The sequence below is a fragment of the Mustela erminea genome, chromosome 11 (genome assembly GCF_009829155.1).
Source record: "Mustela erminea isolate mMusErm1 chromosome 11, mMusErm1.Pri, whole genome shotgun sequence".
NCBI classification, from domain to species: Eukaryota; Metazoa; Chordata; class Mammalia; order Carnivora; family Mustelidae; genus Mustela; species Mustela erminea.
This window is the reverse complement of record NC_045624.1, coordinates 24,920,116-24,945,305: the sequence shown is the minus strand read 5'-3', so window position 1 is coordinate 24,945,305 and position 25,190 is coordinate 24,920,116. Positions and strand designations below refer to the sequence as shown.

The window sequence follows — 25,190 nt, the reverse complement described above, 5'->3', positions numbered from 1 at the left end:
CCTACTCTAGTAAGTCTTCTTTCTCCATAGCGGTCATTTGTGCACACCCAGGGTCTCCTGGTCATGGCCTGGAATCATTAATGACTCTGGGAAGAATTGAGGAGGGAGAAGATTGTATTACTTCAGGGAAAAGCTCAGTCTTCTACCTGCACAGCGAACCCCAGAGACTCGGATATCCAACCTGGTAACTTTTCAACCCCTTAGTAACAAAGTGACCTATTATGAGACCTAAAACCCAAGGCAGGTTTGTGCCATCTGAAAAGAAACAAATTCATTATTTACTCCTGAATATTTCTGCCTTGTCTTGGATGGTTGAATCTCACTTTTTGCTACAGTCTGCCAGATTCTGTTTGGCTGCTTTACATGTAGTCTGACCCGTGAGAAAGCTATGTTAACACTTACAGCCTGCCTTTCTCTGCTTCTATTACCTATCCCCTCATCTGTGTGTCCCTCGAAGTGGCACCTGAGTCCAGAAATAGATTTTCTTTTCCTTTTCAGCTGGGCTTCAGTCAGTGGACCTCAAAATCTCATTACTAGATGTTATTAAAAAAATGATTTTTTTAAACAGACAAGTTTATAAAGCAATTGTGCAGTTTCCTTGTGGTGGTAAAAGCCTCAAATCAACCAATCATGCAACATCCAAACTCCACTAAAACTCCCATGGCAACTGGGTACAACAAACATCAAGACAACAATCCAACTCTTCTGGCTGAGCCTATACCAGTGAGCTATCACCAAGTCGCTACCAAACATTTTACCATTGTTTCTGTTTTGTATATTTCAACTTGTTGTTTTCTTCTACTTAGCCAATTCTGAGGGATCTTCCTCATTTCTGTATCATTTTTATATTGACATACCCCAGACCTCAGTCCTTAGGTATTTATCTATTTATCTGTCCGTCTGTCCATCCATCCATCCACCCACCCATCCATCCATCCAAACATCCATCTATCCATCTATCGCTCTGTCCTCATTGCTCTCCTGACAATCACACTTGGCATTAAACCAGGACGGGGTCCCTGAGTGAGCTACCTGAATACAAAAGTTCTTTTACTCAGAAGTCCCTTCACACTTGATTTAATGCTCTGCTGTCACTGTTCTGAAATTCTTAATAATTTTTGAATAAGTAGACCTGCATTTTCATTTCAGGGGACCCTACAGATAATATAGGTAGCTCTGCCTTGGAAAACTATTTACATGCTGACTAATTCCAGACTTCCTGAGGAAATCTAATCACTTTCTGGGTATTCCCCTTGGATGTCTGATTTGTAAAACTAACAAGCATATGACACCATCTTCATTCCTAAACCTACTCTTCTAGTCATCTTCATTATCTGAATTCCATCATTAATCTTCCAAGGGACAAAGGCTTTGAAATTGTCCTTGACTCCTCTCTTACACTCTTTATCTATGAAAAATCCTATTGATTCCACCTTCAACTTTTGTCCAGATGGATCATTTTCTACTACCTCTGCTGGAACTACATTGGTCTTAGCCAACATCATCTCTCATTTGGGTTATCACAAAAGCTCTCCTATTGACTTCTCTTATCCCCGTGCTCCTTCTCTCTGCTCATCAGATTGATCTTTATACAGCAGACAGAATAATCCTATTATTCATAAGTCAGGTCATCCCTACTCTCCAAATGTTACAATGACTTCCCATTGATGGTGTGCAGACATGGCCCACAAGGTCCTCTGAACTGACAGGGCTTTCCTTTTTCCCTCATGCATTCTCTTCCCGCCATACTGGCCTCCTGGGTGATCCTGCAGCATACCAACCATGATTGTGATTTGGGGCTTTTATATTTGAAAACTCGCTCTTTCATTTCCTTTCGTTTTTTTCCTGACCAGTTCTTTCTAGAAAAATCTCTCCGAAACACTATCAAATACTATAATTCCCATCCTCCGCCAGCAATCTTTGGTTTTATTTTAATCCTTAGCATCTAACATTTTCTAGCATAAAAATCTATATACTTTACTAATTTGTGTATTGTTTATTTCCCTTGATTAGAATAAAAATTCCATGACTCCACGAGTACAGGGATTTTTACCTGTTTTGTTTGCTGCTACAAACTCAACCTAGGAACATTGCCTGGATGTTGGCATACATTTGCTACATTATTTGGGATGGTATAGGACCTTACTCTTGAATTTGCCATTTAAAGGAAATGACTCATGTAGTTTCAAGAGGGAAACAATAAATCAGAATCTAAAGCTGGAAAATAGAACATGTCTCAAATCAACATCTAGGCTGAGACAGAAACTCTTGGATGGATAAGCATGATGCTCTTTGAAACTGTAAATATGGTAATATTGTTTGCAACTTAGCAACAGACAATATAAATGAAAAGTCAATGGTCTCCACTTGGGAATAGGAGAGCTCTGGCTCAGCCCTGGATCCCTTCCCAACATAAGAACATTATAACCAAGGATAATCCACTCACAGTATTTATAAGCTTCCACAGACATAATTCAAAGGAGTTTAGAAGACAATCAGTGTAAAATATTGGCACAGCACCTGGAGTATAGTAATCAGTAAGCGATATTTACTATTGTCCTAACAACCTTGACCCTATGTTCTATTCATCTCCCTTTATTCCTCACATAGTAAGATTTAACAGGACTGCTCTCTCAAAATCAGCCTCAAGATTTTTAACCTTTTATTTTTTTAAAAAGTTCTTTATTTATTTGAGGGAGTGAGAGAGTGAGTGAGCATGAGTAGGGGAGGGGCAGAGGGAGAGGGAGAAGCAGACTCCCCGCTCAGCAAGGAGCCTGACTCCATGGGGTTCCATCCTAGGACCCTGGGATCATCACCTGAGCTGAAGGCAGACACTTAGCTGGTTGGGCCAACCTGGTGCCCTGATTTTGAGCCCTTTAAATAAAGAACACACAAATGTACACACATAAGAGACAGGCACAAAATATCTGCTTAAATGGAAATATGCCTTATGCTAGGATCAGCACATTCAAAGACTCATTGTCTAGTTTCATTCTGGGAAAAAGCACCATTCTGAGGGTTGTGCTTCTCCTGTCAGATAAAAATCAGTGTTGCTGATCCACCCACAGGTCAGAGACATTACACTGTTGTTTTCATTAGAAGAAATGGAGCTGGTTTGCTCTGACCCATTTGCAGACTCCCATCACATCCCCTTTTGTTCAGGACTCATGTTAAAAATGAAGAGTCAAATCAAAGGACAAAACCTATGGTTGCAGAACTGGGCTGGTTCACACAGGAGGTCTAAATCCTTAACCTTGGGCTTATTGGGAATGGTGGGAACCAGATGCACAGAATAATAAAGCATCAACCAACAAGTAGAATATCAGCTCTGCCAAGGGTAGAAAAGGACAAGTGGAAGCCAACTCATGATCTTCTAAAGAGGAGTAACAGATAATGGATTTAAAATGAGTGTTTATAATTAAATATACATGATATTTAATATTGGGTTAGTAAATCGAGTAATTTGTTTTTTATTGAAGTCTAATAGACATTTTGTAAGGTGGATGTTTTAAGGTAGAACATGATTAAATAATATGCCATTAATTTTCAATTATTCTACATAAGTATTATTTACAGAAACATAATAAAAAATAATTTCCCAAACAATGGTGTCACATTTTCTTCTGTGACATGCAAATGAATATGAGGCATCGGCTTGCTGGGTGTTTATTGGCTTCTCTTTTATAGGTACTTTTCTCCACATATTCCTTCATGGATGGACTCCTGCTTCCATGCTGCCTTTTAATGCTTTCTCACTTTGCAACAGCATGATCAGAACTAAGGATAACAGTAATGGAGACACTTTTAATTATAATGATTTGAACAGTATCTATTTGAACAGATACAAAATATAATAAACATAATATTAACCAATAAGCTCAAAGAAAGAAGCAAGGGAGGGGAAACAATTACTATGAGAATGAAATTTATCCATGAGCTATATAACCATAGATATTTTTTCTTGGCAGTCAGGGATAACGAAAATACTTTGAATCCTATAGTTATCATTGTTTGGAGATAGAAGTTTTGTTGGAATTTAAATTAGAGGAGAAATTTATTATTTAGGCTGCATTACTGAAGGAAATTTAGTAACATTACGGAAATGGGTTTGACAATAATTTTGTAAAAGGTAACAAATCTTTGCTTATCTAGATACTTCCCAGATAAACCTTTCTAATGCCAAAAGAATTACATCAGTACCTTAGTGCAGGAACTTTTGTGAAGGCATAAGATGTTATAGAAATATTATTTTTTTCCTGGTGGTATTACATTATATAGTAAGTAAGAACCAAGAGGGATGGTGTTATGGCTGAAATGCATCCTCCACAAAATTCACGTGTCAAATTCCTAACCCTAAGTGACAATATTTGGAGATAGAGTCTTTAAAGAGGTAATCTAATGAAAATGAGGTCTTTAGGGTGCTCCTTGATCTAATATGATGGGTGTCCTTATAAGAGGACATGAAGACCAATTCAGGGATGTGTATGTGTGCAGAGGGAAGAACTGCCAAGGATACAAAAAGAAGGCAGCCATCCGAAAGTCAGTGGGAGAGAGGCATCAGAAGAAACCAAAACTGTCCACACTGTGATCTGTGACTTCTAGTCTCCAGAACCATGAGAAAATAAACTTATATTAAGCCATCTTGCCCATGGTACTTTGTTATGGCAGCCCTAGCACATTAAACACAAATGGAGAACTAGCACCACTCAAAGAGTTCTAAAATTTCTATCACTCTAAATTGTTTGCTCTTGAACAGTATCTCACATTTCTTATTTGATTGAAGAGGTGAGTTTGGGAACTACACAATAATTACAACCACAATATCTATTAGTGATTGAGGGTAAGATATCAGCATTATGCCAAGTTTTTTATGCACATTAACCCCTCAATCTTTTTTTTTTTTTTTTTAATTCAGGAGTGGGAGTGGGTCTGTTTTAGAGAATTTAAATACTGTTTTCAAAGTTCTGCAACTCATAAAGATAAAGCTGAGGCTTAAACTGAGGTCTGTCTTACTGGAAAGCCCATCTACTGATACACACAATGGCTCTGCCAGATCCCCAGTGATGTGAAAGAGAAAGATTAATATCGTTTAAATCCTCACCAATTTGGAAAATCATCCCTCTTCTTACAAAATTGGGCCACATTTCTTAAAAATTAAGAAATTCAGTCAAAGCCCCTGAATTAATACTTAACTGAGATTCAGAAGATTTTTTATTTTGTTTTGCTTTGTTTTTAAAGACTGCTATTGTTGGTCAGCTACTTTCTTCATAAACTTCACCATCGAGCCTAGAGAAGCTTCTTCTTAGGATTATATCTTGTTGAACTTAACAGAATCATCAAGCTGGGAATATGAACCCAAAGAGCTGGATAAATTAATCTTTCTAAATAAAGATACTTAGCATTTGCTCTGGCCAGAGAAGAGAAGTACCTGATGGGACCACTGGCCACCAGAGGGGACAAACTGCCAGTACACTGTTCCCACATGGACACCACTCCATTTCTCAGCCACCAGACACAGGCTCTGGACAACACAGTAGGCAGAACACTGGGAATCACAAATACAGATAAATAGACAACCAAGAATTAGCAAATACTTATGGAGAACCCATACTATGAAAGAGAACCATCAAACTCTTCAAAGAGAATAATAAAAACCCAAGGAAAGAGATCCAATAGAGTTAATGCAAGAAGACTTTAGAGGTAAAATTATCTTTGAAAAGTTTTGAAAGAATAATGTGTCCAGAAAAAGTATCAAATCAATATCATAGAAGTTAACATTTTAACATTTTTATCATTAAAATGAAAACCTCAAAAGATGAAGGACTTCTGATTCTGGCTATGAAGGAATAGCTATAATCAAACCACGCCACCCACTGAGAATAACTATTAAAGAATCATAAGGTTAAAAAAGAAAGAAAGAAAGTTTGGAGGCATCAGAGAAAAACCAAGGCAGTTAGGACCCAAGAGACCAAGATCCTAGGAAGGGGAAAAAAGAAAACACAAACCTTGGTGTGAGCCAGGCGTTCTCCATTGCTTTTATCCATAAGGAATGTGTTGATTCCGTGTATGAGTGTTGGAGGGCAGAAATCTTTAGAAAGACTTTTCAGCAATCTCATGGGGCTGGGGAGACAAAAACTGGAATTCAGAGTTACCAATGCAGCCAGGATTTGAGCCCCCAGGATTTTAGGGTACTACAGAGAAGCCAAACCTGGTTTTTTACATCAGTTTTTTTTTTTTTTCTTGAGACTTTGCTGAATCCTAAGTTTGAAGAGTAACAGACAAAAAAAAAAAAAATCAATCAATCAATCATAGGTCAGATTCAGAAGCTAAAAAGCTGTATGTATGCAACTGCATCATGACGCCAGAGAAAAATGTTGGAATTCAGGTCCACTAATTAGGATGGGTAATCATAAACATGTTGGACTTTTACACATTATATCTGAAGAGATATCCCCCGGGATAAAAGAAATATCAAAAATAGACAAACCCACAGAAAGCCCAAAACCTAGCTTCAAATGGTCCCAATCCCAGATTATATCAAAGTGAAATGCCTCTACTTAAATTGCTGACTAGTAGAAAGTTGAAGCTTCTTGGGGGAAAAATGAATCTATAACATCTACATTTTTTAAAAATGTACAATGTTGGGGGTTCACTGAAAGATTACTGACCAGGCAAGCCAGGACACAGGAACAAATGACCAAAGCCAAGGGGGAAAAAGCAGAAGGTGGAAAGAATACCAAAAGTGATGTAGATACTGGGCTTCTCAGGCAGAAGTTTCCAAAAACTTGAACAGAAATATATTGAAGAAAATAGATAACTGGAATATGTATATTTTAGGACTGGAATATATATATTTTAAAAGTAAAAACGTTACAGGACTGAAAAATGTCATAACTGAATTCAATAGATGAGTTTAACAATGGATTAGGTACAGTTCAAGAAAGACATGACTAGTGAACTGAAAGACAGCTCAGTGGCAAATGTCCATATCGAAGCATGGAGATTATAATTAAGAGTTTAAAAATACAGAAAATGTGATTAGAGATGTATCAAACATCATACAAAATTTGAATGTACATGAATTTGGAGTCCCAGCAAAAGAAAAGAGATATAACTGGTAAAAAGAAAAACACTTGAAGAGATACTGGCCAAGAATTTTCGAAACCTAACAGAAGATCGTCTGTTAAATTGCACAGAGAAGATGTACCGCAGGACCACATTCCCGGTAGTCTTCACAAATTTTAAAGGATGGAGATATGGAGAATGTTATCTGACTAATGTGGAATTAGCATGCAAGATAGAATTAGGCTGGGGATAAATAACAAAAGACAGAGAAAAGCTCCAAATTATTGAAAATTAAAAACACATTTCAAAATCACTTGTCAATCAAAGAAGAACCAACAGTGAAAATTAGAAAATATTTTGAACTGAATAATAAGATATAACATATCAAAAGTTGTGAGATAGAGCTAAAGCAGATAATACATATTAGAAAAGATCCTGCTGGTGCAGGGGCGCAGATCCTTTTAAAATTTTTTCTAAGTCACCCTTAAATTTTAAATATACTTTTTTTTTTTTTTTGGCTAACAACACCTAAAACTAGTTAAGTGATATATTTTGTTGAGTTTATACTATGTTTTGCTCCTTTTTCTCCTGGTTAGCCTTATGAGCAGTTTGTTACCATTATAGTCTTTTCATACAATTTTTGATTTGTTGATTGTTCTCTGTTTTGCATTTATTTCTTATTGCATTGATTTTTATCTTTCATCTTTATACTTTCTTCCTTGTATCGTCATTGGATTTAATGTCTCTCTCCAGTTGCGTGAGGTAGATACAGCATGATTGAAACACCCAGCAATCACAACCTAAAGAAGTTGTAGGTATCCAACCTACAACTGTAGGTGGCGAATGTCTTTAACGGGCTTATGCTCTTTGGTCACCACTAAAAGTTCCTCTTCCTACAGATCATTCCATAAACTCTGTGGTGGGAAAAAGAGCTTGAGAGTTCTACAATCCCACCTAAAAACTGAGAAACCTTGTCTAGCTGTAATAGAGGCCTGTACTCTGAATGATGCTTCTGGAAACTAACTCAAGGTCCTTCCCCCAGGAGTGGTAGCCAGCCACCAGGACTATTTCTTGACATTCCTCTTCTCCTGTTGGTAGTGCTGCAAATGATGTAAGTTAGAGCAAGATACTTGTGAAGTATGAGCTGGAACCAAGAATCTCGTAAAGCATATTCCAGGGCCAACAATCACTCAGAAATCCCAAACATTGAAATCTCCTGGAATGGCGAACCCAGAAGGTAACCCAGGTTTCTCCCCCTTCCGAAAAGCATAGTACCAGCATTGGCTTCATTGATATGCGGGAGGATATGAATCAGGAGGCGGCTGATGCATTTTGGCTGCACTCAGATCAGCAGCTTGGGCTCTGAATGGCCTGACTCACCGGCCTCTGAGCCTCCTCCTCCAGGGCCCTCCATTGTTCTCTCAGACTACCACCACCGGATTACCCTTGTCACCGTCAATCAGCTTTCAAAAGAATGCTGATATTAAACATCAAGCAGACGACTGGAATCTTCTTGAAACTCACCCAGCTTTTCGCTCCCCTCATCTATAAACCAGCTGTGGAGTGCTCTGTAATACGTGTTCCGCCACCATCTCCTGGATAGCCCCAGCTCTCCTCCCTGCCTCCACGCGGTGGCCTTGACGGAAACTCCTCTCTTCCTAAGAAGATTGTTTTCCCTCCAGTGTCTCACGTGATGGCTGTTTTTATTCCCTTTATCCATAACCCTTAGGAAGACAATAGGGTTAGGGCAGTTCTTCCTCCCCGTTGCTGCTTCTGGATCATTACGGACTCACCCCTCTCCTCAGATATCTTGCCTTATGAACGATCACAACATTCATCTTTATATCCTCTGCCATCTCATTCCTGCGCGGGCCATCATCTATCTTTTCACTGGAGGGTCTAGCGGTGGCTCACAGCCTTGCTCTCTGGGTCGGGCAGTGTGGTTATTTTGGATAAACTTTACACCCATGTACATGATTGTTCCATCCCCCTGATCTATAGTCCAGATTATTTCCCTCATCGTCCTCATTTCTCATGATGTTTTCCATTACTCCATCCATCTCGGCCCCTCACACTCATGATCACAGCCCGGATCTTTAGATAGTCTTTTTAGTTTCTTGTTATAAAAGCTGTAAAATACTTTTGGTTTAATATATGGGTTTTTGATAAGAAATTATTCTCATTGTGTTATATTTTTCTTTAAGTCATTCCATTTTTCACTTAGAGTAAGTAGAGAGTTATATTCCCAGGCTTCAGGGATGTGAGCACTGTTGGCCAGGTGTGACAAGTAGCTAATATCCTGGAGGGATGGGCATTTCTCATTTCTCATAATGCATGTTTCTGCAAGGAAATGGCTTGCCAGACAGCCTATTAAGGTACCAGAATTAATGCAAATGTGTAGAGGGATCTTTCATAATAAAACTGGTTATGACTTGTTCCAAGTGTTCTAAAATTAGGCTGTTAGCTTGATTATACTTCACTGTGATAGAAGGTGGACTTTTCCAAGTGGGAAAATACTCCTATTTTCCTAAATAAGAAAGTACTACAACTTGTATTTTCCTAAATAACAAAAAAGTAAACCCAGCTATTATCAAATAAAGTATGTGCAGTTATAATAGCTGTTTTATACATTATAGTGTCAACATTTTAAATGTTTTATATTCAGAAAATGACTTTACATGTGTAGGTTTTTGTGTTAATTATGAACATCACAACAACAATACTTACTACAGTTTTCATTGCAGAAGTTCTATTAGATGATGTATTAAATAAACTTTTATGGATGGCATAAAGACAATCGCCATATGTACTATGGTATGTATACATATCAATTATAAACGGGATTTTGGAACATAAACTATTTTTAAGTTGGAGGACCATCTGGATGCTATTATTAAAACTGTGCTCCTAAGAGTAGGAGTAGAGAATTATGTGGACAAATTATCCCATTGGTAAATCTGATAGATTGAGTTCCAAATATGTTCAAACTATTGATGCTTCAGACTTCAGAATAACTGTACCCAAATGAAACCTTATTGTCATGGAGGAAACAGCATTCAGTACTTTCTCTTTTAATGTTATGGGAAAAAAATATACCTGTATTCTTTTTTCTTTTATTACTTTTACCAAACAACTTTAGGTACAAAGTTATAAATATAGTAGCTTACCAAGGAAAACATTTTGAGAAGAAAAAAAAAAAGACATTTTTAATCGGGACAATGGGTGTGGCAGAGGTATCAAAATGAGTGTTCCTTCTTCCTTTATTTGAAATTGTTTCTGGGAAGTTCCTGATCAGTCAGGGACACTTGACCAGGAACAGTGCGGCCTTGAAACTAGTTTTCAACCAGTATCATGTGAAAGTAAAGGGAAAATGTCATAAAAGGGTTTTACAGAATTTATTAAAAGAAAATAAGAAGCGTGTGTACTCTCTCCATAGCTCTTTCCCTTTTTGCTGACTGGGTGTTTAAGCTAATGAGACACTAGAGGGTAGTCACACTACAGGATGGGATAAACAGGGGTCCCTGAATCACCACATGGAGGAGAGCAGCCAGTCAACGAGAAACAGCCTCAGACTGTTATTGGGAAAGAAAGTTGTGTACTCAAAGCATTCGCTTTGAGTTCTATTTCTACAGGTGATAAATTTGAACCGACCAAGTAGTTAGTCAGTCCCTCTGGCAAATGTGTGATGGCTGAGCAGGGTGAAGGATAATGTCTATGGCTATGTCAGAGAAACAAATTTACAGTATCCTCAGATGGATTGTAACGATTGACCTTGAGAACATCATTACCATGTTCTAACAAAGTGTCTAGTCTATCAAATAAAATCCCAAGCCATTAAATTTATTCCTAGGTTCAGTGACCTCGGTCTTTGGTTAGGAAAAGAAAGAACCAAGCTAGGTTTTCTATTAAATTTTCAAGGAAGAATCATTTCAGGCACTTTATATAGGTTTCAGGACCTGAGGGAGTTTATAGGAAAGTAAGCCTATATAACTCAGCACTTCCAAAAGGAAGTTGGACTGTCAAATTAACAGTCTAAAATTCCAAAGTCAGCAACTTTGCACCTGTGCTTGATATACAGCTTTCTCTTTTGACCTCTTTCCTTTAGCTAGTCTACATCTAACACTGCCTCTAACCAACTTCCTTGTCACTGGAAACACCTATTGCCAATCTCTGAATACCTAAAAAATAAATAAATAAGCTACACAATTATGATTGAGAACTCTTCTCTTGCACAGTAAACTTTTCCAAGTTCTAGAACTTCTTATTTTTAAAAAATATTTATACTTTGTTTTGATTGCAAAGACTTCCCTTGGTGTCCTTCTCAACTCATGAATTCCTATTATATACTGTTGCCCTTAATTATTTACTCCACTCTTCCCTATACTATGATTACACATATTACTCCTGGGGGAAGGATTTTCTTCTCCATTTCATCCTTATTAAGGTTCATCATTGATACGTTTTAAACAATGAGTTGTGAACAGATACGATGTATCTGTATCTGTATGCTTGAGCTGAAGAAGCTTTAAGCATCATTGAGTGGTTGGTTCTTGCTCTTCTCTCTGCCAGGAGAATGGTATATTCTAGACAGAGGCCATCCTTTAGCAGTGCAACTGTAAATCCCTGACAAACAACACAGGTGAGAAATAAACCACTGTTGTTTTTTGCAAGGCATTGATTTTTGAGTTGTTTATTACAGCAACACACACTACCAAAGCCTAACTAACATAACCTGGAAATGCAATTGGGTGCAATGGAAAGGCCATTCTATTGAGAGTCAGAAAACCAAAGTTAAATGCTTGACTTTGCCACCCCTGGATATGATAACTATAAGCCAATAGATTAACTTCTGAATCTCTTTTTCTTATACGTAAAACAAGAAAAAATTATTCTGGACCTGATAGGCTAATAGGCTTGATGATGAATATTGTATAAAAAAGTGTTCTGTAAGTACTGACACAATAGAAAATGGTTGGGTGTTACAATTATCCAGTGTTGATACATTCCCTCAAGTATTTCTGCCTGTAGCTTTTCAGTCAAGTATAAGGGATTTAGGAACATGTGGCTTTCACAGAGGGTTGATCAGGGCCAATAAGACTGAAACTATAAAACCAAGCCAAAGAGGTCATTAGAGGTAAAGATCAGGTGACCCAGCCAAAACCATGATCCAGCTGGGCACTCAGCAAACCCTAAGCAAGCCTTACAATCTGGAGCAAAACCAAAGAGAATACTGGAAGGGAGAGTCCCCCCAAACCCACAATAATAATCCAGTACATTTACATAGTGTTTATTATGAGCCATGCTCTTGAAGAGGACTTCTCAAGCACTCTCACTTTGTATTTATTCACACAGCTCTTTGAAGGCGGTACAATGTTTATCTGCACTTTGCAGATGAAGAAGTGAAGCGTAGAAGTGTTAGTTGCCCCTTGCCCAAGGTCACAGAGCTAGAGAATGCCACAGCTGGGATCCTTTAACCAGGTCAGTGATTGTATGTCTCTAAAAAGGAAAGGGAGGAAAGTTTCATAAATTCTGAACACCGGATTCAAGAGAAAAATATAAAAGAAAATTAATAATCAATTAAGGTAAACCTATCCATTCCTTGCTAAGAAATCTCACTACCTTCAATACTAAGAATATTAGGAAAAAATGAAAAATGTTAACCTGATTACTTATTGTTTTCAAGCCAATAATTTCCCATCAGGAATATGTTCTATTTATAATAAACAAAATCACCTTCAATTTTCCTGCCCCTCCTTTACCCCACCTCTCTCTGTCTTTCTGCACTGGGAACAGCTCTCTTGCCATAGACCCTCATAACCTGAAAGTGTACACTTGTGCAAAGTTTGTCTTCACCCCATCTTGGTCAGGAATACCTCCCAGCTGCACCTCTCAGCTACTGAACCCATCACTGCCTGCAGAGGTGGTAAAACCACCCGAGACACTGACAGTTGAGAGCCTTAGCAGCTGGGCAACCCCATGCCCCCTGACCTCACTTATGCTAGCTATAGCTTCTGAAACATTTCAAGGGATACTGACAGAGAAGCCAAGTTCACTGGGGTTGGGGCAGTCACAGTGGGGGTGGCTGGCTCTGGGGCTGGAATTGGGACTGTGTCTGGGAGCCTCATCACTGGTGATGTTAGCAGCCCCTCTCAGAAGCAACAGCTCTTCTCCTAATTCTGGGCTTTGCCCTCCCAAAGGCCATGGGGCTCTTTCGCCTGATGGTGGCCTTTCTCATCCTCTTCGCCATGTGACAGAGCCCTCTCTACCTCCCTGTATGTTCTTTCTTCCCTGTATGTTCCTTTTCCCATACCTCCCCAGGAAGCTTGGGGAAAGTGGTTGGCTCAGGATTTGACAGAAGGAAGACAAATAAATACTGTATTAGTAAGAAAAAAAAAATAAACAAAATCAGATATGTGAACAAAGATTTATTTACAAAGTTGATTAGTAATTATTATTAAAAAAAATTAAAGCAGTGTAACCCAATGACCAAAAATAGAATGAATATATAAAGAGTGGCACAGCCGTGGGAAACTGTGAAGGAAATATATGTCAAGAAAGAACTGCATCTAGCTACCATCCAAGATATTTTTCTCTAAGACCAAAGTTAGAAAGAAAGAAACCAAAGCATTAACCTTGACTATTATGAGTGGTAGGATCATGGGTAATGTTGATCTCTTTCTGGTTTTTTGGTGTAAAATTTTAAACTCAAAAAAATTACTTTTACAAACTAAACTAAGGAGAAACTAAACAAAGGATCTATGCCCTTCATTTTGCAGATGAATGAATGTATTTTTGTATGGTTTATTAAAAACAACAAAGAGAAAAACTAATGAAAGTATACAAATGAGATCATGTTTTAGTAGCTCCCTCTTGCCACTGAGAAAGTGGGATGAAGTGAATTAAGCGTATTCATTCAATATCCCTTATTAACCAAATTTATAGAATTATGATTGTATTGGGGTTTGCATGACTTCGAACATGACAGTGAGTAAAGCTAATTGCCCTCATAGAGAATTACTCCTGTCTTTGAACTAGACGTTATCTTAATGAATCATAAAATTTTAAAACTGATAGTTTTTTTTAAATTTAGGAATATAATAGTTGAATGACTCTGCAAATATTTGCTATGGACTATTTATTTACTGTTGATTTTGGAATCCTTTTGAACACGGGTTTGCATTATCTGTGTATTTCCACAAGGTCAATAAGAAATTCTTTATCAACTTCATCTTACTTCAAAAGAACTATACATTATATGCATTCAGTCCATTGATAACTCAGAGTTCTACAATGCCTGCTTTTGGTGAACTTTGGTATGCCAAAAGACATACAATATGTTACCATATATTTTCTTTTTATTTTAGGAAATTATAATCTTTCCATGAGACTAATTTCCATTTCAGAAAGGTAAGTCATTTTTAGTAAAAACTTCAAGTCATTACATTTTATAAGACAAATTATGTTTTTATATTACATATATATATTTTAAAGATTTTATTTATTTATTTGATGGAGATCACAAGCAGGCAGAGAGGCAAGCAGAGAGAGAAGCAGGGGAAGCAGGTTCCTTGCTGAGCAGAGAGCCCGATTCAGGGCTCGATCCCAGAACCCTGAGATCATGACCTGAGCCAAAGGCAGAGGCATTAACCCAGAGAGCCACCCAGGCGCCCCTTTATATTATATTTAAATGAACAAACATTTTACATAATTACAATACTGTGAAGATGAAGTATTTGGCAACAGACATCCAAAAGCACTTCTTAGATGGTTTCCACATTTATAATCCAATTTTAGTGTCTGTATAATCTTGCTCCTATTGACAACAAGATAAATTAATACCCTGATGTTATATATTTAGATTTTTGTTTCTAATTTGGGACCATATTATCTAAAATCATACTCTTCATCACTCCTTATTCTTATTTCAAAGCCTGAACTTTTAGACCATCATTATGTCCTGCTTACTACATACTTTCTACTTTCTCCACATTTTTTTTTAAGATTTTATTTATTTGACAGAGAGAGATCACAAGTAGGCAGAGAGGCAAGCAGAGAGAGAGAGAGGAGGAAGCAGGCTCCCTGCCAAGCAGAGAGCCCGATGAGGGACTCGATCCCAGGACCCTGGGATCATGACCTGAGTGGAAGGCAGAGGCTTTAACCCACTGATCCACCCAGGTGCCTCCTTTCTCCACATCTTTATGGCTCTCTTGTTCTTAGGTATTTTTACGTCAAATATAACATTTCTTTAGAATTACTACTAGAAAGTGATTTATTTACACAAAAATATTTATAGATTGCCTCTGTTAGGCTTCAACCAGAGAAGCAGAACCAACTTCTAAGATAGATGATAGATGATGGATAATAGGTAAAAAGACAGATAATGATGATAGATAATCAGACAGATGATAAATAACTTGAATATCCTTTGTCCTTTATAGTTCCATATCAGTTTTCATAAACACACACACACACACACACTCCTACTGGACTTTTTTTTTTTTTTTTTTTAATTTATTTTGAGGGCTCCCTGGGTGGCTCAGTCAGTTAAGTGTCTGCCTTCGGCTCGGATCATGATCCCCAGGTCCTGGGATTGAGTCCCACATTGGGCTCCCTGCGCAGCAGGGAGTCCACTTCTCCATCTGCCTCTTGGTCTTTCTCTCACACTCACTCTCTCTCTCTCTCTCTCTCACACACACACATAAATAAATAAATAAAATCTTAAAAGAAAATTTTATTTTTTTGGAAAGAGAAACAAAGGGCATGAGAAAGGGGAGGGACAGAGGCAGTAGGAGAGACAGAATCCTAAGCAGACTCCACATGGAGAGTGGAAACCTACGTGGAGCTCGATCTCACAACTGAGATTGTGACCTGAGCTGAACTCAGGAGTCCCCGGCCTAACCAACTGAGCCACCCAAGCGCCTTCACAACTACTGGAACTTTGATTGGGATTGCTTTAATATATAGATCAATTTGCAGGTTTGATATCTTTGCAAAATGAAGTCTTCCCATCTAGGAATGTTTTACATATTTCTGTTCATTTAGGTCCTCTTATTAATATATTTCCATATTATTTAGTAGCTTCAGTACAGAGATCATGTGCTTATTTTGTCAGATTTATTTCTAGGCATTTGATACTTATTAGAAGTGATTTCTTTACAAAATTTCATTTTTTATGTATTCATTATTTTTACATAGAAATACAGTTAATTATATACACACACACCCCTACATATATATATGTACATATATATATATATATATGCTTACATCCAGTGATCTTTTTAAATTTACTTATTAGTTCTAACAGCTTAGCTGTAGCTTTTCACAATTCATGTCTTCTGTAAACAATGAGAGTTACTTCTTTTTAAATTTAGTGTCTTTTTTTTGTCTTTCTGGTCATCTTGCATACTTGATTCAAATCTTGTTTTCAGTCTTTCAATGGAATCCTGCAATTTTCTTAAATAGGTATTACATTTTCTTTTTAGAATTATTCTTGGGACTTAATGATTCCATTATAAATAGGGTATTTCTTTAGCCATCACATTTTCTTTTTTTCTTTTCTTTTTTTTTTTTTTACAAAGATTTTATATATTTATTCAACAGAGAAAGGGCAAGCAGGGGGAGGAGCAAAGAGAGAGGAAGACACAGGCTCTCTGCAGAGCAAGGAGCCTGATGTGGTGCTCTGTCCCAGGACCCTGGGATCATGATCTGAGCCCAAGTCACACGTTTAAAAGACTGAGCCACCCTGGTACCCTGCCATTACATTTTCTAACTAGTTACTGGTAGGATATAAGAAAGACGTTAATTTCTTTTTCCTCTTCTTCTTTTTTTTTCCCCCGTGTATAATGTGTTCAGTCACGTATTGTGGCCTAAAATTTCTTATTAATATAAGAAGCATTTATTTGATGTCTTTTGATATTTGAGGGATATGATAGTTGGGGGGGAGGGAGATGCTTTTCCCTCTTCCTTGTCAAGAAGTAGAATTCTTTTTTTTTAATTAATTTATTTTCAGCATAACAGTATTCATTATTTTTTCACCATATCCAGTGCTCCATGCAATCCGTGCCCTCTATAATACCCACCACCTGGTACCCCAACCTCCCACCCCCCCGCCACTTCAAACCCCTCAGATAGTTTTTCAGAGTCCATAGTCTCTCGTGATTCACCTCCCCTTCCAATTTACCCCAACTCCCTTCCCCTCTCTAACACCCCTTGTCCTCCAACAGACGAATGGATAAGAAGTAGAATTCTTAATTCTGTTTAATGTCTAATTGCATTGGCCTAAATTTCTGGACAAATTCTAAATAAAATCAAACAAATAAACATCCTTATTTTGTTGGTGATTTTGTAAAGAATCTTTATAGAGGGGCGCCTGGGTGGCTCAGTGGGTTAAAGCCTCTGCCTTTGACTTGGGTCATGGTTCCAGAGTCCTGAGATCAAGCCCCATACTGGGCTCTCTGCTCCGTGGGGAGCCTGCTTCCCCCCTCTCTCTCTGCCTACTTGTGATCTCTGTCTGTCAAATAAATAAATAAAATCTTTAAAAAAAAAAAGAATCTTTATAGAATCCCATCATTATGAATCATGCCAATTCTTTAAGATATATACACTTCATTATAAAATGGGATTGTCTATTATTTTTCTCACAGATTTTTCTTTTAAAAAAGAATAGATTTTGAAAATTTCATGGTTTTCTTCATAATCCACTGGGAAGTTCTTAAGGCTTATGATTTGACCAGTTAATTATATACCCTGAAATATTTATTATCTTCTCATTTTGAAAGTGTTTTATTTTCCTGCTGGATTATTGCTCCCAGTATTTTACTTACTTTCCTATCTATATTCATAAGAACACTTAGTCTAGCACATTTTAAGTAACATGTACATTCTTCTTTTTTTAAATGACTCATTTATTTTAAAGAGAGAGCACAAGCAGGAAGGGCAGAGAGAATCTGAAGCAGATTCTTCACTGAGCCTGATGCAAGGTTTGATCTCAAGGTTTGATCTGAGATCATGACCTGAGCCTCAACTAAGAGTCTGATGCTTAACCGACTACCACCCAGGGGCCCCAACATGTGTGTTCTTAATAACATATTGCCTTATAATAACCAGGACATTATAAGAATACTATGATTTCTTGAAAAATAAAAACAGTGTTCAAGGACAAGACAGAAAAAAAAAAAGGAAACTCTATTTTATCACCAAACTAAAATGTGTTTCAGAATTTAAAAATAATACATCTTCTTATCATAAATTCCCATTGCATAAAAATGTTCATGCAAAGGCAAGGCTTTTATAAAAACATCAAAGGAGGAGATAAATATATTTGGGTTTGAGACTTAATAAATTTCTTCCATTTAACATGCACAAAACATACACGTGTGGAATATGTTCCCATGGAAAATCTGTCATTTCCCAGCCATATCAACTTTGGCAAATGATTTAATATCATCAAACTTCAATTTCATCAACTATAAAACAGTTAGAACAATGCCGTCTCTAATTGCCTCACTAGATAACTATGAAAATAAAATGAGATAATGCATATGAAATTGTCTCATAAACCATAAAGACCACAAAGTGCTGTAGGACATGGTGGGTCTGAGTTATTGACCATAAAATTTCAGTATCTGCCCATGTCACATGCCTAAAATCAGGGAGAGAAACTGTTGCAAATAGAATGAAAGGCTGAGTAGCGGAAAAAGGAAAAAGTACATTTACATAATATTAAAGATTCATCAGACTAATGATTTCTCTCTCTCCCAATATTGGGGATATCAGTACCTAAACCTACATTGATCCTGTTCCATGGCCTCTCAGGTTCTTGCATTCCTTACTTGCAATAGTCGTATACTTCATCTCATTTATCTTAATAATGACTTCACATTTGCCTTTGCCGAAGTCTCACCTTTCAGCATCGTAAGCTCTGACCACCATGCTACTATTTCAAGCCTCTTCCTTCTGTACCAATGCCAGTAACTCTTCAACCTGGCGCTTTCCTCCCATATACCAATATTCAAGCCCCTCATGTTCCTCTATTCCTTCCTTATGTCTTAGATTTCATTGTCTGCCACTAAAAACATTGCTTTGCAAATACCCTCCACTCCCTTACTCCTCTCTCCTGTCATTGCTTGCTCCAGAAAACTGAATTCCAAGTCTGTTTAAATTTAACTCACTGCTGCTTTCATGCCTGCACCCCCTGGAAAACTAAAAGTGAGCTTGTTGTAAATTAGCCTCATTTTAAATTGTTGGCGATAAGCCTCAACTGGGCTTCCTTCGGTTCTTTTGGCTTGTCCTCAATTCACTATCCCAACTCTTCAAGAATGTAACTAATTTGCATCCCCTTCTCAAAACTGTAATATCTACTCTTCTTCTCACATTTATCTGATAACTAGTTCTTATTCCACTGAGGAAAAAAAAAAAAAAAGAACTTTCACATACTTCTAAACCACATCAGTAACCTACTGGCTAGTGTAATCATTATTTGGATCTTTTCTCTTGTTACCATCGAAGGCCAAGTCACCATCTGGATGCAAGAGTCCATCTCTTTGACCTGCGAAAGGACAGCACATCTGACGATTTCCCCCCCTTTAATTCTGAACCATTAAAATATTCATTTTCGACATGTTACGGTAAAATTCAGTGAAAATGTTATCTCTCTTTGCTGATTCCACTTGTCTTTCTCCCAGTCTCTTCTGAAGCCACTCAGTGGGTTCAGGCTCTATGAAAACCGCCCTTTGCCTTCACCTCCAGGTTGCCAAATACTAATGACTATTTCTCAGTCCTCTCTCAGCAACACTGGACACATTTAATCTGCCGGTCAATTTCAGGGGCTGTCCTAAAACAATCTGGAATATTCTATTCTCCACATTCCAAAGTAAAATGTAGTCCTCCAATTAAACAGCATTTTCAAAAGAAGCAGTCAAAATTGTATATATTTTCAAAAGATTTTATTTATGAGAGAGAAAGAAAGAGAGAGAGAGAGAGAGATGGGAAAGGAGGAGGAGGAACAAAGGGAGACGGACAAGCGGATTCTGCCCTACACAGGGCTCATCCCATGACCCCAAGACTGTGACCTGGGCTGAAACCAAGAGTTGGATGCTTAAATGACTGAGCTATCCAGGTGCCCCCCAAATTGAATATGTTTTTAGTCCTCGGCTGACCATCCATCTTCATCCTCAACAGGGGATTTTATGATCCACTGCAGGGATTACCTTGACTGTGACCCTATTTAAAATCTGAAAAACAAAATTTGATCCACAGTGTAGATGACCTCTACTTATTATGTTTATCAAATTTTCATTTTACCAGAACCTTTTTATTCAGACTTGAGCATCAGTTACCAAAGTTTTTATCTCAGGTACTTTCGAGTACTGCTCTGCCTCAACGGTAATTACCCTGTCTGAAGGCCTCAATTTATAAAGTGTTTGCTTGCTTAGTGCTTATGATGTACATGTCACAGTTCAAGTACTTGACGGAGAAAAATATTAAATGAAGTGCACTTGTTTTGAAGATAATTTCATTTAACATCTCCAAAGCAGGGTATAATTAAGTTACTCTGTCATACAAAATGATGGAGGCTTTAAATAAGTAACATCTGGTTATCCCTGCGAGGGAGCAAAAGCAGGGCAGCCCTTGGCAAGAAAGGTCTGCAAACTCAGTCCACACAGTATGATAACAGGCCTGTAGGATGATGACGGTAAGAGCTGAGACAGGAAGACACCTGGAAGATGGATCAAACAAGTCCTCGTAGCTCTTCGCATGCATTTCAATGGCATTAATGTATAGAAATTAATGATAAGCACTTATCTATCAGTCTCATAATCAAATTGCTTTTCTATGTCCAGATAATTTAAAGTTGGTCATGGTAGGTCAATGAGCACATTTCTTAGCAAGTGCTCATTTAAAAATGTAACTACTGTTTAAAGACCGCATTTAATTCAAATAAGAGATTAAGTTTAGCCTATTCATTCATTTAATAGTACCACAGTGATTTAAAAAAAAGTCAGGGTCCCTATAACAAATCAATATGATTGTTATTTCCTTCAAAACTCTTGCACAGATTTTAATGAAATCGAATTTGCAGCCATGACCTTAAAATGTCAGAGTTGGCCTTTGTAAAATAAATGTGCTATTAAAAATATTAAATAATTGCCTCCCTTTTTGGAAAGCTGAGTAAAGTTGTGTTTGCATGAATCTCTTGTTGGAGTTTTTTTTTTTTTTTTTACAAAACATACTGTTGCTTGAGCTACATGTCAACAAAGGAAAAAAGAAAATTTGATGTATGTACTTTTTTGTGCATTTATCAGAATTGTTCTTAAGTCATATTGTTGATCTTCTTGACTTAAAATCATTTTGAGGGCTGTTACCAGATTAACTCACCTAATTAGTATTTTATGAGCATTTTTATTTTTAAATTTTTTAAAATTTTTGCTTTTTAAAGATTTTATTTATTTATTTGACAGAGAGCAAGAGATCACAAGTAGGCAGAGAGGCAACCAGAGGGGGAGGGGGAAGCAGGCTCCCTGCTGAGCAGAGAACCCAATGTAGGGCTGGATTCTAGGACCCTGAGATCATGACCTGAGCTGAAGGCAGAGGCTTAACCCACTGAACCACCCAGGTGCCCTATTACAACATTTTTTTTAAATTTAAAAAATTTTTTTTCAATAAACATATAATGTATTTTTATCCCCAGGGGTACAGGTCTGTGAATCACCAGTATTACAAAATTTTTAAAGCAAGAATTTATTATCATTTATTAAGCATAATTAAACAAGCAAATTTAAATCAAGCAAGCATTTGTTAATGACAACTATGGATTAGGCACAAGGTCTATGTCCTTAAGAGAAAACAGATACAGAAGTAAAAATGTCACAATAATATGCTAAAAGCTGAAATCGAGAGACAGAATTGATGAAGTAGTATATAACCCTGACTGGGAGTTCAGTTATAGTTTCCTCAAGCAGATGTGCCCCAAATAGAACTTGACCAACACGTTCAATATAGGAAGGGGATGAAAACGAAAAGTTTTCTGGGCAGAGGGAACAGCAGGAACAAAAGCATGAGGTTGTGAAATAAGCATAGGAGGGTTTGCCCTTGGTCTCCATAAATAATTGTAACCCATGAAATGGTTAGTGATGTCTGGGGAAGGAAGCTAACAGATTTTCATAGAAGCTTTTATATGATACATTGAATGTTAAAGAGCTTGGTTTTTAAGGAGATTTAAAAAGTAATTAGAACCACAGCTACTGTAGTATATAGAGGCTGGGTGTAGGTGAGACAAAACAGATTAAAAAATCTTTCATGGTGGGGTGCCTGGGTGGCTCAGTGGGTTAAAGCCTCTGCCTTCGGCTCGGGTCATGATCCCAGGGTCCTGGGATCGAGCCCCACATCGGGCTGTCCGCTCCGCGGAGAGCCTGCTTCCTCCTCTCTCTCTCTCTGCGTACTTCTGATCTCTATCTGTCAAATAAATAAAATCTTTAAAAAAAAAATCTTTCATGGTTACCTTTCTCCTGTAGTAGCAATTCTCAGCCTTTTTGGTCTCAAGACTTCAAAATCTTACAAATTATTGAGGACACCTAAGTGCTTTTGCTTATGTGGGCTCTGTCTGTCAATATTTACAGTATGTGAAATTAAAACAGAAATTTAAAAATTATCTATGAAGTTTTTAAAAAATAATAATGTTTAGTCCATTATATAACAAGTAAACACATTTTTTGAAAAGTATTTTTTCAAAATATAATAAATAAATATACAAACAAGTATACTTGTGGCTTTTCGTTCTGTTATGTTTTGCATTTTTGCAAATAGCTTTAATTCCTGGCTTAACAGAAGTCAACTGGACCCTACGTTCTTCTATAATGCGATCTGTGGTTATATGTCATTTTGGTTAAAGTATATAAAGAAAACTCAGTCTCACACAGATAATGTATTTGGAAAATGGGGGAGTGTTTTAATAACCTTTACAGATAATTATAGATATTCTTCTTTGATATTACCCTATTATTCAACTATAGTAGTTTCTTAAAGGTTAGTTGTAATGTGGAATCCAAAACAATGTCAATATACCATTACATTAAAATCCACTGGTCTATTTCACAGTTTGAATGGATCTTTCATCCTTGCACGATTTTGTAACATCATGTATTTATTACTGGATAAATATTTGGTCACCAAGGTATACTAGTCTCTCATGTTGACACATTTCATTACACATTATCAAAAAACTGCATTTGTTAATATCACCATTGAGCCCATCAGAAAATTCTTTAGGAATTGAAAAGCGACCAAGCTCACGGTGACAGTATATGTTTTCCAAAATTCCACTTTTTGCTTGAAAGCTCAAATTTTATCAATGGCAACAAATACATACTGTCAGTTGTTTTCCTTTAAGTGACCAACTCACTCCATTTTCAAGGAAATATCTGCCATATACCCAAGTTTGAATAACCATAATTTATCTGTCAGTCATTTCCTCAAGCAAAGACAGCATTCCATGAAAAAAGCAGCTAGTTCAGCTTGCAACTCAATCTCATAAGTCTTTCCTTGACACACCCACCCCACTTTGGAAGTTTAGAAGCACTTCTTTTTTCATCATGGAGAAACCCAGTAAGTCAAGATTTAATGAAATTAGTAATTCTGTTTCATCAATAGCACTCAACTGCAATGGATTTTTTTTTTCCCCCTAAATTGAAGTGCATGGTGGTGAAGAATATGATGACTAATAGCACAATTTTGGTGTCAGTGTCTTGATTCATGTTAAGGCGTCTTGATTCATGTTAAGGCACCACCAACACTTACCTGCAAATGCTCTTGCATCAATAACAGAAATGTCAAGCCAATGAAGAAGACAAGTGATATCTTAGTATTGTTATGAAAATAATCTTTACTTCACAGATACCTAAAATATTTGGGGGACCTCCAGATGTCCTCAGGCCACACTTGGAGAAAAGGCCATGCCAAAGCCTCAAGCATACATCCTATGCCTGACATAAAAATCGTCTGGTTCCACTGCACTCAGGTTTATACCACTGGCGCCCCCCTCTGGTGCTTTGGACCAGAACTGAATTACCCCACTGACCTTCCTGGTTCTCCAGCTTGTTAGATGGCCTATCAGGGGACTTCTAGGCCTCCTTAATCGGGTTAGCCAATTTCGATAATAAATCCCTTCATATATCCATATGTCTAGATCTAGATCTCGATATCTTACTGGTTCTATTTCTCTGGATAATCCTGAACTATACACATGCTATTTGTGATTTTTCTTTGGGAATTAGAACTCTCCTAAACTAAACTGTAAGATCTCCAGAGGGGAGGACTGTCTTATAGTTCTTCCTGCTTTACTATGTATAGTACTCAGCCCAGAGTTGAGCATATAATAAATAATGATATTCATAATATTTTGAATTTTATAAGTCAATATTTTTAAGGTAGTTCACAGATATGCATGTGCCTCTATTTTGTAAATATCCTTATATGAGTTATTTTAATATAAATTATTTTTAAAATATCTTCTTGGGGTAATCAATAAATATCAAAGATGTACTTAGCTAAGACAGACTATCAGTTTATAAAGCAACATACAAATATGATGATAATGTAGATACATATGGTGGAAAGGAAACTGGACTGGGAGATAGAAAATCTACATTTAAGTATACACACAAAATAGACCTAGAAAACCTTAAGGATATAGAGCATCCACAAAACTTGGGTCCCAGCACCTGTAACAGCAAAATGTTCCCCTTTACAAACGTGATATGTAAATGAGAAATTTCACGAGAATTTTTCTTATAAGCAAAGTAGTATTCAAATGCAATCTTTTGATGTTCACTGTTACCTTGAGACTTGCAGAGTAATTGCAACTTAGCATCGGGCATAAGATGACCAGATGGAGTCATGCACCGCACGACAATTAGGAGGACTGGACACGTCAATGAGATATTTTTGAGTTCTGTTATACATCTAAAAAGTACAATCCAAAATACAATCCAAAAATAGCTGAGATACACCATACTCCATTCAGAGGACGACTTGAATAGTGATTAAGAACTATGTGTGTACACATCTCACAGGGCACCTGTACGAGGCGGCAAGCCTTCACGGTCCAGTGTTAGCAGCCTCACTCT

At 37.3% G+C, this 25,190-nt stretch overlaps 1 protein-coding gene and 1 pseudogene across 4 annotated transcripts in view; one reads left to right on the top strand and one right to left on the bottom strand.

Annotated features, from left to right (window-relative positions):
- GRM8 (glutamate metabotropic receptor 8) overlaps window positions 1–25,190 on the bottom strand; it is a 732,641-nt gene that overhangs the window by 13,214 nt on the left and 694,237 nt on the right. The gene's annotated exons all lie outside the window — the stretch shown is intronic.
- Window positions 10,284–13,316, top strand: LOC116569492 (annotated as a pseudogene).